Raw genomic sequence first — 11,352 nt, forward strand, 5'->3', positions numbered from 1 at the left:
CATCCACTTGCTCCTGCTGGAAGCAGTCAGGAATGGCGTGGACTGGTGAGTGAGGGATTCAACTAATGTCAACCCAGGATCAGTGGCTTGAACATCAGCTACAGCCGAAGTGACCACATGACATTCACAAATGGCCTTAATCACTTCCTGGGGAACAGTTTCTGGACTGTCAGGATTACTCAGATGATACAGTGTGAACTGTCGGATTCTCTCACTTTCTTTCTTAAATGCATGATCATCCTTTGGTGGATCATGAGGTCAGCAAGAGAGTGTGTCAGCATCTAGATTTTGCTTTCCCGCTCTGTACTGAAGACTGAATGAGTAAGTAGAAAGACTGGACAACCACCTGTACCCTGCAGCATCAAGCTTTGCGGTGTTAAAATATATGTAACACCGCAAAGTCATATATATGTAGTCAGTCACTACTGTGAAGTCTGTACCATAAAGGTAATCAGATAATTTTTCTGTGACTGCCCATTTAAGGGCCAAGAATTCAAGCTTATGAGCTGGGTACTTTCTCTCGCTCTTTGAAAGTCCTCGACTCACAAAAGCTATGACTCGAGTTTGACCATTTTGAACCTGATATATGCAGTCCCAAGGTCAACAGTGCTGGCATCTGTATGTAGGACATATGGAAGCTGGGGGCCTGCAAATCCCAAGACTGGAGTGGATGTTAGCTTTCTTATTATGTCATCAAAGGCTTCCTGACATGGGATGTCCACCGCTGACCAAAGGACTCCTTTGGGTTGCAATACTCTGAGCTTGGATTTATCTTCTGTCTCTTGTTCAGTTTTCTGAGTGGTGGACAACCGGAAGTTAGTTCATTAAGTGGTTTTACAATAAACCACTTAATGAACTAACTTCCACTTAATGAAGTTAGTTCATTAAGTGGTTTTACAATAAACCACTTAATGAACTAACTTCCGGTTACCCCTGAATGAACCGTCGATAGTATCCAGTAAATCCTAAAAAGGATTGAAGCGCTTTAAGATTTGTGGAGATCGGCCGTGTCTTTAAAGCCTCAACTTTCCCTGGGTCGGCTTCAACACCTCTCTCAGAAACAATGTGGTCAAGGTATTTTACTGACGTTTGAAAGAATTTGCACTTCTCTGGTGCCAGTTTAAAACCATATGTCATCAGTCGTTCAAGGACACGCTGCAAGCGCTGTTCATGTTTTTCCAGTGATGATGAGAAAATAATCAGGTCGTCAATGAACACTTAAACTTCTTTTAGGTTCATATTGCCAACACACTTTTCCATCAGTCTTTGGAAGGTTGAAGGCGCATTTGTTATTCCTTGGGGCATCCCGTTAAATTCCCAGAATCCAACTGGACACACAAATGCGGTCCTATGCTTGTCTGCTTCTTCCATTTCGACTTGATAGTAACCTGACTTGAGGTCTAAGACGGAGAACCACTTAGAACCAGCAAGTGCAGTGAAAGCATGTTCCAGTTTTGGAAGACCGTAGACATCCTTAATGGTCTGCATATTCAGACTGTGTGTGTAATCCACACACAGACGAACAGAACCATTCTTTTTGCGAACCACAATGATTGGGGAAGCAAATGGGGACTCAGATTTCCGTATGACTCCAGAATCTAGGAGTTCCTGTAGATGTTGTCTCACAGCATCCACATCGTTGGTGTGTATGGGACAGGCTCTTTGTTTAAAAGGCGCTTCATCACTGAGCTTGATTCTGTGTTTCACTTTATCAGTATGGCCCAAATCCAGATCATCCTGAGAGAAAACCTTTGGCATAGTGTTTAGCATTTTTGTTATTCGCTCTTTCCATTCAGTGGATAAAGGTGAGTCTCCAAAATCAAAGATTAGCTCTTGGGAGGACTTCGCTTGAGATTGAGAAAAAGTCTGGTTCACTGGCAGCATGTTCTTTATGTAACATTTGTACAATAGCATTAATATCTGCCACATGATCCAACATTGTGCTGCGTTCAGGACAGGCCCAACGTCTCTCCTGTAGTGTAGACCTGAGGTCACTGAGCTCCTGGCTGGGGGAACTTGGGGTCTCCACCTCACCAACGTCCATCCTGACTCCCCCTCATAGGTGCCATCCTCCTCTCTGCATTCTTCCATCAGCTGTTAACACAGAACTAACAATCATTATAAGCTACAGGCATCTTTGTTGTCATTATGAAACTACAGTGAAAACGTGTTATTCTAAGTGAGCAACCTATTGAGAAATAAAACTAAACTTTAAATGCTTCTAAATGAGTTTTGTTCAGTCTGACTGATATAGTCTCTGCTACACCTTTGCAAAATTTTAACGTTCTAAATAACGTTAGTGAGTAACTGCTCTTAAAATTTCTCATAAACATTGATTTATTGAAATAAATACATAATACTAGTTATGGACTGTTTAAATTATAACTTGTTAAGTTGCTTTATTTTTAAGCCTTTTTTTTAGTTTTTCCGGGTGACAGAGAACCAACAGGTAGATAGAAATGAATATCTGGGGGGTATTGTACCTTAAACGTAACATTTAAAGCACCAGGGTTTATATACAAAAATATTCAGATTTTATTTTGTGGTTTTAAAGGCTCTACATTGAAGACAGTGAGAAATAAAGGCATAGCTTTCCTTTTTTTCTATCTTTTCTCTCTTCTGTTCTTGGCTCCCACACTCTGAGCTGGTCCACTTGCTCAGCCCCTCCCTCCCGTTTCAAACTCTTCTAATTAACTAAAACTTAGAGTTAAATATGAATGAGATCTTTGGTACCTTTGACAAAAAAGCTTAAGTCTATGAAAGCAGTGTAGCAGCTTTGCTAATGAGGCAGCTTATCATGATTCAGCCAAAGTAAGAAAATAAAGAACTGTAGTCTGCTCTTTATTGTTAATGTGTTTCTTCTTATAGAGCAGTGAAAGTAAATAAAACGTGTTCCATGTCTTTTTAGTATTTACTTACTGGAGGGGTTTTTATTTGTGATGCAGAGCTACAGCTAACAGCTAGCAGCTAGCTCCTCACTTCAGTGGCTCTAACGAGCCTGTGCCGATCAGTGCAGCTATTGCTCCCATAGATATAATATAAGGATAGACCCTCATGGACCGCTCTCGCCTATTGTCGCTGACGAGATTTAGGTTTTTTTTTTTCCTAGGCAAGACATTGTACTTGTATTTGCATCTTAGAGAACCAGCATTTAAAGACAATATTAAATGGAAAGACAAAAATACTTTGAATAATAAATCTTTTAGGGAATGAATCGAAATCTACAGAGCATAATCAAAAGATTACCAATGTTGGTGTTGTATGTTAAAATACAATGTTAATAAAACACTTGTATAGTCAAATTTAAAGATAGGTTTGTCAGTTTCCCCTAAGAAATGGTGTTTGATAAAGAGTTGCTCCCACAATCGCAACGTATCTGTGACGTCACGTGTTTGCCCGGGAGACAGCAGTATGGCATATTGTCTGGAGCTTATCATAACAAGGTAAGTTCTCCAAAGCTATTAAAACATGCTATTTTTGTTCTCTCTTTAATGTATTTATGTAATGTAATGGTGATGTATTGTCTCAATGTTTGTAACTCCTTGGCGGACATTATATCACAATGTATGTTGCATTTATACTGTTATGTATTCTGTATCTCAATAAAGATGTCAGGTTCTGGGCTTTTCTTTAAGAAAGGTCTCTCCCCTTTGGCTTCCCGTTGGGGAGTGGCCTGGAGTGGAGCTGCACGCCTGAAGCTAGTTGGATCATCAGTTGAGAGGATTTAAGGAGCCATCGGACCTCTCCTCTCCGCCGGATGATTATCCCTCCATGGATCTGGCCAACTTCCACCAGTGAATTTGCCTGCAACTTTCAGAGCCTCACCTGCCTGCCCGCTCCAGTCCACTGCTCGATCGCATCGTCCCCTGTCGGAAGCCTTCCAAGAAGACGTAAGCTGAAACTCGGTTCCCCATCGCACTTTGCCCTCCTCTGGCCAGACCATTAACCTGTTCTCTCCGCTTCCACGCGTGACTCGGTCCTATATCCTCGGATCACCTGCAGAACCTTTAGATAGTTTCTTTTTTTAATAAAAATAGTAACTCACCAGTTGTTTCCGGGTCTGATTCTGCATGTGGGTCAGAAGTCTACCCTCAATTATGACAGAATCATTCGGCCAACAGTCTGACCCAGCAGGATCTCGCCCAGACCCATTAGCAGTCTTGGCTAGACATGACGACCTCCTAAATTCTCTCTCTAACCAGCAGAATCAGTCTAACCAGCGGCTGGATCGCCTGGCACAGCTCTTCCAGGATATTGATCGAAAACTTTCTGCCCTTGGACCACCTACTCATCCAGCCGGCGCAGCGGGCGGAGCAACAACCAGCGCGGCGGCCGGCGCGGCACTAAATCCATCTCCATCCCGTTTTAGAGACGCTGTCTCTCCCACGCCAGAACCTTTTTCGGGTGAGATCGGCAGATGTGGGGGTTTCCTCCTCCGATGTTCACTAGTCTTTTCTCGTTCGCCCCAGTCGTTTCCTGATGACCCCTCCCGCATTTCCTACATCGTTGGATTACTTCAGACACTGTTACAGAGTTCATTCACTAACTTTATTTCCAAATTCAAACAGACTTTTGGTTATGCTGAGTCAGGGTCTGAAATCACCAAGAAGTTATGGAGTCTCAAACAAGGAAGCCAATCTGTAGCTGATTTTGCAATTGATTTTCGCACATTGGCGGCCTCTTCTGGCTGGAATGATGAGGCCCTTAAGGGTGCGTTCCTCCAGGCCTTAAATGAACCACTAAAGGATGAGTTGGCCTATCGTGACGAGCCTGAGACATTGGAGATTCTGATCTCCCAGGCGATTAAAATTGACAACAGGGTGCGAGAACGATCTCAGGCTAAGAGGCGGCCCCTCCCTGTTACTGCACCAATTTTTCCTCCCATTCCCTCCTTTGCTGACAGTGGCTCAGAACCTGCCACTGAGGAGCCCATGCAAATTGGCCAAGCAAGGTTGTCACCTGAGGAACGGCAGCGCCGTATGAAGACAGGAGCTTGCCTTTATTGTGGTCAGTTGGGGCATTTTGTGGCTGCTTGCCCTCTGCAGTCAAAAGGCAGAGCCCGCCGGTAGGCTCGGGAGTACTGGTGGGTGGAATTAAGAAATTTGATTCCCGGGTAACACTCTCTTGTGCTCTAATGAATGACAAGACCCACTTCCAGACCTTCGCCCTGGTTGATTCAGGGTGTGAACAAAACCTCCTTGATGAGAACCTAGTAAAACAACTTCAAATACCAGTTATTCCCCTTCCTGCTCCCATCCAGGTGTCTGCTCTTGATGGAAACCCATTGCCCAGAATCACGCACAAGACCAAACCCATTAACCTTCTGGTTTCAGGTAACCATTGGGAGTCTCAAACCTTTTTTGTGTTTCCTTCCCCCCAGGTACCAGTTGTCCTTGGTTTTCCATGGCTGTCCTCTCATAACCCTCATATCAATTGGCGAGATAATAGGGTGGAGTCATGGAGTGCCAATTGTCTGGCCTCCTGTCTCCAATCAGCTTGGAGCGCTTCCCGGGCCCCATACTCTGAGGAGCAGGTTAGCCCTTCAGCGCTCTCAAACATACCTCCTGAATATCATGATCTGCACAGAGTCTTCAGTAAGTCTCGAGCTTTATCCTTACCACCACACAGGCCCTACGACTGCGCTATCGACCTCTTACCTGGCGCTCCACTCCCCTCCAGTTGCCTCTACAACCTATCCGGACCTGAAAGAGAGAGTATGGAGAAATATGATAATGAATCTCTTGCTGCAGGTCTTATTCGCAAGTCATCTTCACCTGTAGGTGCAGGGTTCTTTTTTGTGGGGAAGAAGGATGGAAGTCTCCGTCCGTGCATTGACTATCGGGGACTCAATCAGATTACAGTCAAGAACAAGTATCCGTTGCCACTCCTTTCTGCAGCTTTTGAACCCATCCAGGGGGCCACCATTTTCACTAAGCTGGATTTGAGGAATGCTTACCACCTCATCAGGATAAGAGAAGGCGATGAGTGGAAAACAGCATTCAATACCCCCCTAGGGCACTTTGAATATTTGGTAATGCCTTTTGGTCTCATGAATGCACCAGCAATTTTCCAGGCACTCATAAATGATGTCCTTAGAGACTATCTGAACCATTTTGTATTTGTGTACCTTGATGATATACTCATATTTTCCAGATCTCATGAGGAACACAGAAGACATGTTCGACTGGTCCTTCAGCGCCTGATGGAGAATCAGCTGTATGTCAAAGCAGAAAAGTGCGAGTTTCACGCCTCTTCCCTCACCTTTCTTGGGTTCGTCCTCGACAGCGGGCAGGTGAAGTCAGATCCAGTGAAGATCCAAGCCGTCCTAGATTGGCCCACCCCGTCAACCCGTAAACAGTTGCAACGGTTTTTGGGTTTTGCCAACTTTTACCGCCGTTTCATAAGAAATTACAGCCAGACTGCTCTCCCACTTACCAGTCTAACTTCCATTAAGAAGCCTTTTGTTTGGTCCTCTGAGGCTGACAAGGCCTTTAAGGAACTCAAGAGGAAGTTTTCCACTGCCCCCATTCTCATTCAGCCTGATCCATCCAGACAATTCATTCTGGAGGTCGACGCCTCAGATACTGGAGTGGGGGCTGTCCTCTCTCAAGTGTCTCCCTCAGACAATAAGCTCCATCCGTGTGCCTTTTTTCCCCGTCGGTTATCTCAAGCTGAGAGAAATTATGATGTGGGGAATAAGGAACTCTTGGCTATCAAATTAGCCTTAGAGGAGTGGAGACATTGGTTGGAAGGGGCCAAACATCCCTTTATTGTCTGGACTGACCACAAGAACCTGGCCTACCTGTGTGAGGCCAAACGCCTCAACCCAAGACAGTCACGGTGGTCTCTTTTTTTCTCTCGTTTTGACTTTGTTATTTCGTATAGACCTGGTTCTAAGAATGCTAAGCCTGATGCCTTGTCGAGACAGTTCTCCGCTGACCATGAAGAAACTATTGCCAACATTATTCCTAAGCCTCTGAATGCCCTCACATGGGACATTCAGAGGGAGATTCTAGAAGCCCAAAGACTAGAGCTGGACCCAGGGTCAGGGCCTCCTAACAGAATCTATATTCCCTCCGCAGTCAGACCTAGACTCCTCCATTAGGCTCACACTGCTAAATTCTCATGTCATCCGGGAGTCAACCGCATGCTCGCATTAATCCGTCGTTCATTTTGGTGGCCAAACCTTTATGCTAACGTTAAGAGTTATGTACTCGCTTGTCCGATTTGTGCCAGAAGCAAGGCCCGCAATCAGCCCCCCAGTGGGTTGCTCCAACCTCTCACCATCCCAGGTTTCCCCTGGTCTCATATTGCTCTCGACTTTGTCACTGGTCTGCCATGATCTAAGGGTTTCACTACCATCCTCACCATAGTTGACCGCTTTTCTAAGGCTTGTCACCATGTCCCATTACAAAGACTCCCCTCCTCACAGGAGACGGCCCAGCTCCTTATTAAACATGTTTTTCGTCTTCATGGAACCCCCCTTGAAATTCTGTCTGATCGAGGTCCCCAGTTTGTTTCTAAAGTTTGGAAGGAGTTTGGGAGGGCGTTAGGGGCCAAGGTGGCGCTCAGCTCTGGTTTTCACCCACAAACTAATGGCCAGACTGAGCGTTTGAATCAGGAACTTGAGGCCTCTCTCCGTTGTGTCTGCGCCTCTGACCCCACCTCTTGGAGTTCACAGCTTCACTGGGTTGAATATGCCCATAACTGTCATGTTTCATCAGCTACTGGGTTGTCACCATTTGAATCTTCCCTTGGGTACCAGCCACCTTTATTTCCTTCTCAGGAACAAGAACTCTCTGTTACTTCTGTTCAGCAACATCTCCGTCGATGCAGGCGTACCTGGAATCAAACCATCGCTGCCCTGAACCGCTCCGCATCTCTGAATCGACGCTTAGCTGACAGAAAGAGGACTCCTGCACCCTCGTACCAACCTGGTCAAAAGGTATGGCTCTCCACCAGGGACATAACACTGGAGTCATTTAATAAGAAGCTTTCTCCCAGGTTCATTGGACCTTACGAGATTTCCTCGATTCTCAGTCCCACCTCAGTTCGTCTCAAACTACCTGACTGTTTACGAATCCACCCAGTTTTCCATGTTTCTTTGATTAAGCCCGTTGTCTCAAGTCCCTTGTGCCCTCCTTCCGAACCCCCTCCACCCGCCCGGGACATTGATGGGGGCCCCGCATATTTGGTTCGCCGTATCGTGGGTGTTTGACATCGTGGCAGGGGTTTTCAGTACTTGGTGGATTGGAAGGGTTATGGACCTGAGGAACAGTCCTGGGTCCCTCACTCCTTCATCTTGGATTCGCGGTTGCTCTGCAATTTTGAGGCTTCTCGTCCATCCTGCTCCTCTTGGCCGCCAGGTGGTGGCCGTTGAGGGGGCGGGGGTAGTGTCAGGTTCTGGGCTTTTCTTTAAGAAAGGTCTCTCCCCTTCGGCTTCCCGTTGGGGAGTGGCCTGGAGTGGAGCTGCACACCTGAAGCTAGTTGGATCATCAGTCGAGAGGATTTAAGGAGCCATCGGACCTCGCCTCTCCGCCGGATGATTATCCCTCCACGGATCTGGCCAACTTCCACCGGTGAATCTGCCGGTGATCACCTGCAGAACCTTTAGATTGTTTCTTTTTTTAATAAAAATAGTAACTCACCAGTTGTTTCCGGGTCTGATTCTGCATGTGGGTCAGAAGTTTACCCTCAATTATGACAAAAGATCTATTTAAAAAGATCTATTTAAAAAAAAATAAGGTAAGTTCCTTAAACTTAAACCATCATGTTTTTGATTTTGATTATTTTTTATGAATGCATTAACCTTCTCTTTGCGCAAGAGTATCAACTAATGCTTAACATAAGTTTATTTGTTTGGATATCACGGTACGACTGTTCAGTACAGGGAACTCAAGTGGGGAGCTTGAGAGCTGCCATCCTGCAACTTTCAGATGCTTCCCCGCACCAATTAGCACACCTGAATCAAATGAATGGCTGGTTAGCAGGTCTGTTCGGAGATGATCCTGGTCTGTTGGAGTAAAGATGCATCGAAAAGTTGCAGGACGGTAGCTCACGAGGATTGGATGTGAGCACCCTTGGTTTATTATTTTTGTTAGCAGCTAAAGCTAGCCAAGCAGGTGTAGCACCGGGTATCGGGTCGTTAAACAAACATTAAAACTGTCAGAAAGGCTGTTTGAGTTAACATTATTTAGCTGCGGAGTCGTTTTCTTGAAGTTTTCGGCTATAGACGGCATAATGGGGAGAGTGGCTGTGCTGGACCGGTGGTTTGATCTATGCATTCAAAGCTAAGCCAAAATGTTTTTGTCTCTATAAATAATAATGATAATAAACAATGACATATTGGCTGCCTATTTTTTTCTTATGTTTATTTATTATCCTAATTTGTCTGCTATTTATCCTGTTGTTCCTCCAGGCTGGGGAAACCAGGCATTCTTCTGTTGGTTCATGTGCTTCGTCCTACATCCAAAGGCCACAAGAATCCAAAACAGCTCATGTCAAACTGTGGACCTTGTTTTCAAATATGTGCAGGTATGTGGTTATTCTAATGATCCTACTTCTTTGTAGAAGCACTTTCTCATAGGCTTTGTTTGCTATCTGAATGTAGCTGTGCTGCTAAATATATTTAATAATTTTTATTATTTGTCTTCTTATCATTATGTCAAAGATGCAAACCAGTGTTGAAGCCTTCCTCATTGCCGTGCAACCAGGATAGCCCTTCCTGGGGCTGTGAAAACTCAGTGAAAACAAGAGCAGCACCAAAGACACTTCACCTTCAGTACAAAGTACCACGAATTCCTCTACAACGTCTGTAAATTAATCCAGCCTACAGTTTTCAACATTGATGTGACTTGCACGACAATTGAGAAGTTTAAGATCCTTGCTTTTACTTTACCTGGCAGAGTGGAAACTCTTTATTATGATGATCAGCATACTGTATCAATAAGAGGATTTGTTTTATCTTCTTCCAATTAAGGACTTGGTTTATTACAGTCCCGGTGGCAAGCAGTTTTCTGCATGGTCAGCATTGAAGGCCATATTGTCTTTGAGAGGGTCCAGCCAACATTCCAGACTGGACAGTGTTGTCCATCTTCTTCATCTTCAACCTCCAATATCAATATGAGGCAGCCAAGACTTTGGAGTTCATTCAACGGTAAAACCATTCCTATATTTTTTTTTTACAATGACATGGTTTTAAAGTACTAAAGCAAGTTATGATTGACATTTGACAAAGGTGGTGATGTTTTCTCTTTACGTAATTAAAAACAGCTTTATTTGTATATTGTACCAGCTGTATTCAAAATGCCACACTATTTGTATTCTCAGGAATTTTCCCATTTTTGATTTAGTTTTTTAGTCGCTTCATTGGGATTAACCCAGAAAGGGGCACAAAAGCTGGTCATGAGAAGATGGTATCCAAAAAGACAAGAAAGACCATTCAAAAGAAAAAGTGACGGTTAATGTTCAGGTTTCCACCCTCATCAAAAACCTGATGGACTTTGAGTGGCATCTCATTCAGGTTAGTTGTTGTTTTCTTTTCTTTGAAATCTTTCTGTTTCCATATTATTTAGGATCTAAAATGTATTGTCTTTTCTTTTTCCATGTTGGACGGTGCCTTCATCTGCGTCTAATAAAGTAAGTGTCACTTGGACTCTTGAAAACCATTAATAGTTCACATTTTAAAACCCTGTTAATACTAGAATTCCACATTATTTCAGTCGTGTTGAATTTTAGATTTTGGAAGTCCTTTTTCTTTGATTTGTTTAGTGATACCCAAAGCATGGATATTTCTTTAAGAACTGTGTTTTTATGTTCATAAGATTGTAAAAATTAATGAGTTAAACCCAGTTTATGTCACTGTAAACTGAAAGTCTTCAATTTTTATTCCAGTGTTGGTGAAACTATGTATGGACTTTGAAGGCCTATTTTTTACCAGTTCTCTGAGGAATGGTTTTGTGTTATTTGTTTTGAATGTTTGAATATACTGGAAATATATGTGGTTTGAGGCATGTGATGCCTTTAAATAAAAATTCTGTTCTGACGGTTACTTATCACATCCTCTTTTGTGTTGTGTGAAGTTCTGATTATGCAGATTATGCATTTTAGAACGGCACCAATTGTAGCACTTCTAAGAAGCCTACACTGGGGATCAGGTATTAATGTTCTATCGTAAAACTAAGATTGTACTTTAAAAAGTATAATTACAGTTTTCTTGGCAGTATGTTACTCATAAAGTGAATGCAGTAGTAAAACTAAATTTACAGTAAAAATACTGGAACCTACAGATGCCAGTATTTGAAGGTATATTTACTTTCACCACTGTATTTTACGGTGGCCAACAGGTACAAA

The sequence above is a fragment of the Poecilia mexicana genome, unplaced genomic scaffold, assembly GCF_051168715.1.
Source record: "Poecilia mexicana isolate PSO_F unplaced genomic scaffold, ASM5116871v1 scaffold_8, whole genome shotgun sequence".
Classification (NCBI taxonomy): domain Eukaryota; kingdom Metazoa; phylum Chordata; class Actinopteri; order Cyprinodontiformes; family Poeciliidae; genus Poecilia; species Poecilia mexicana.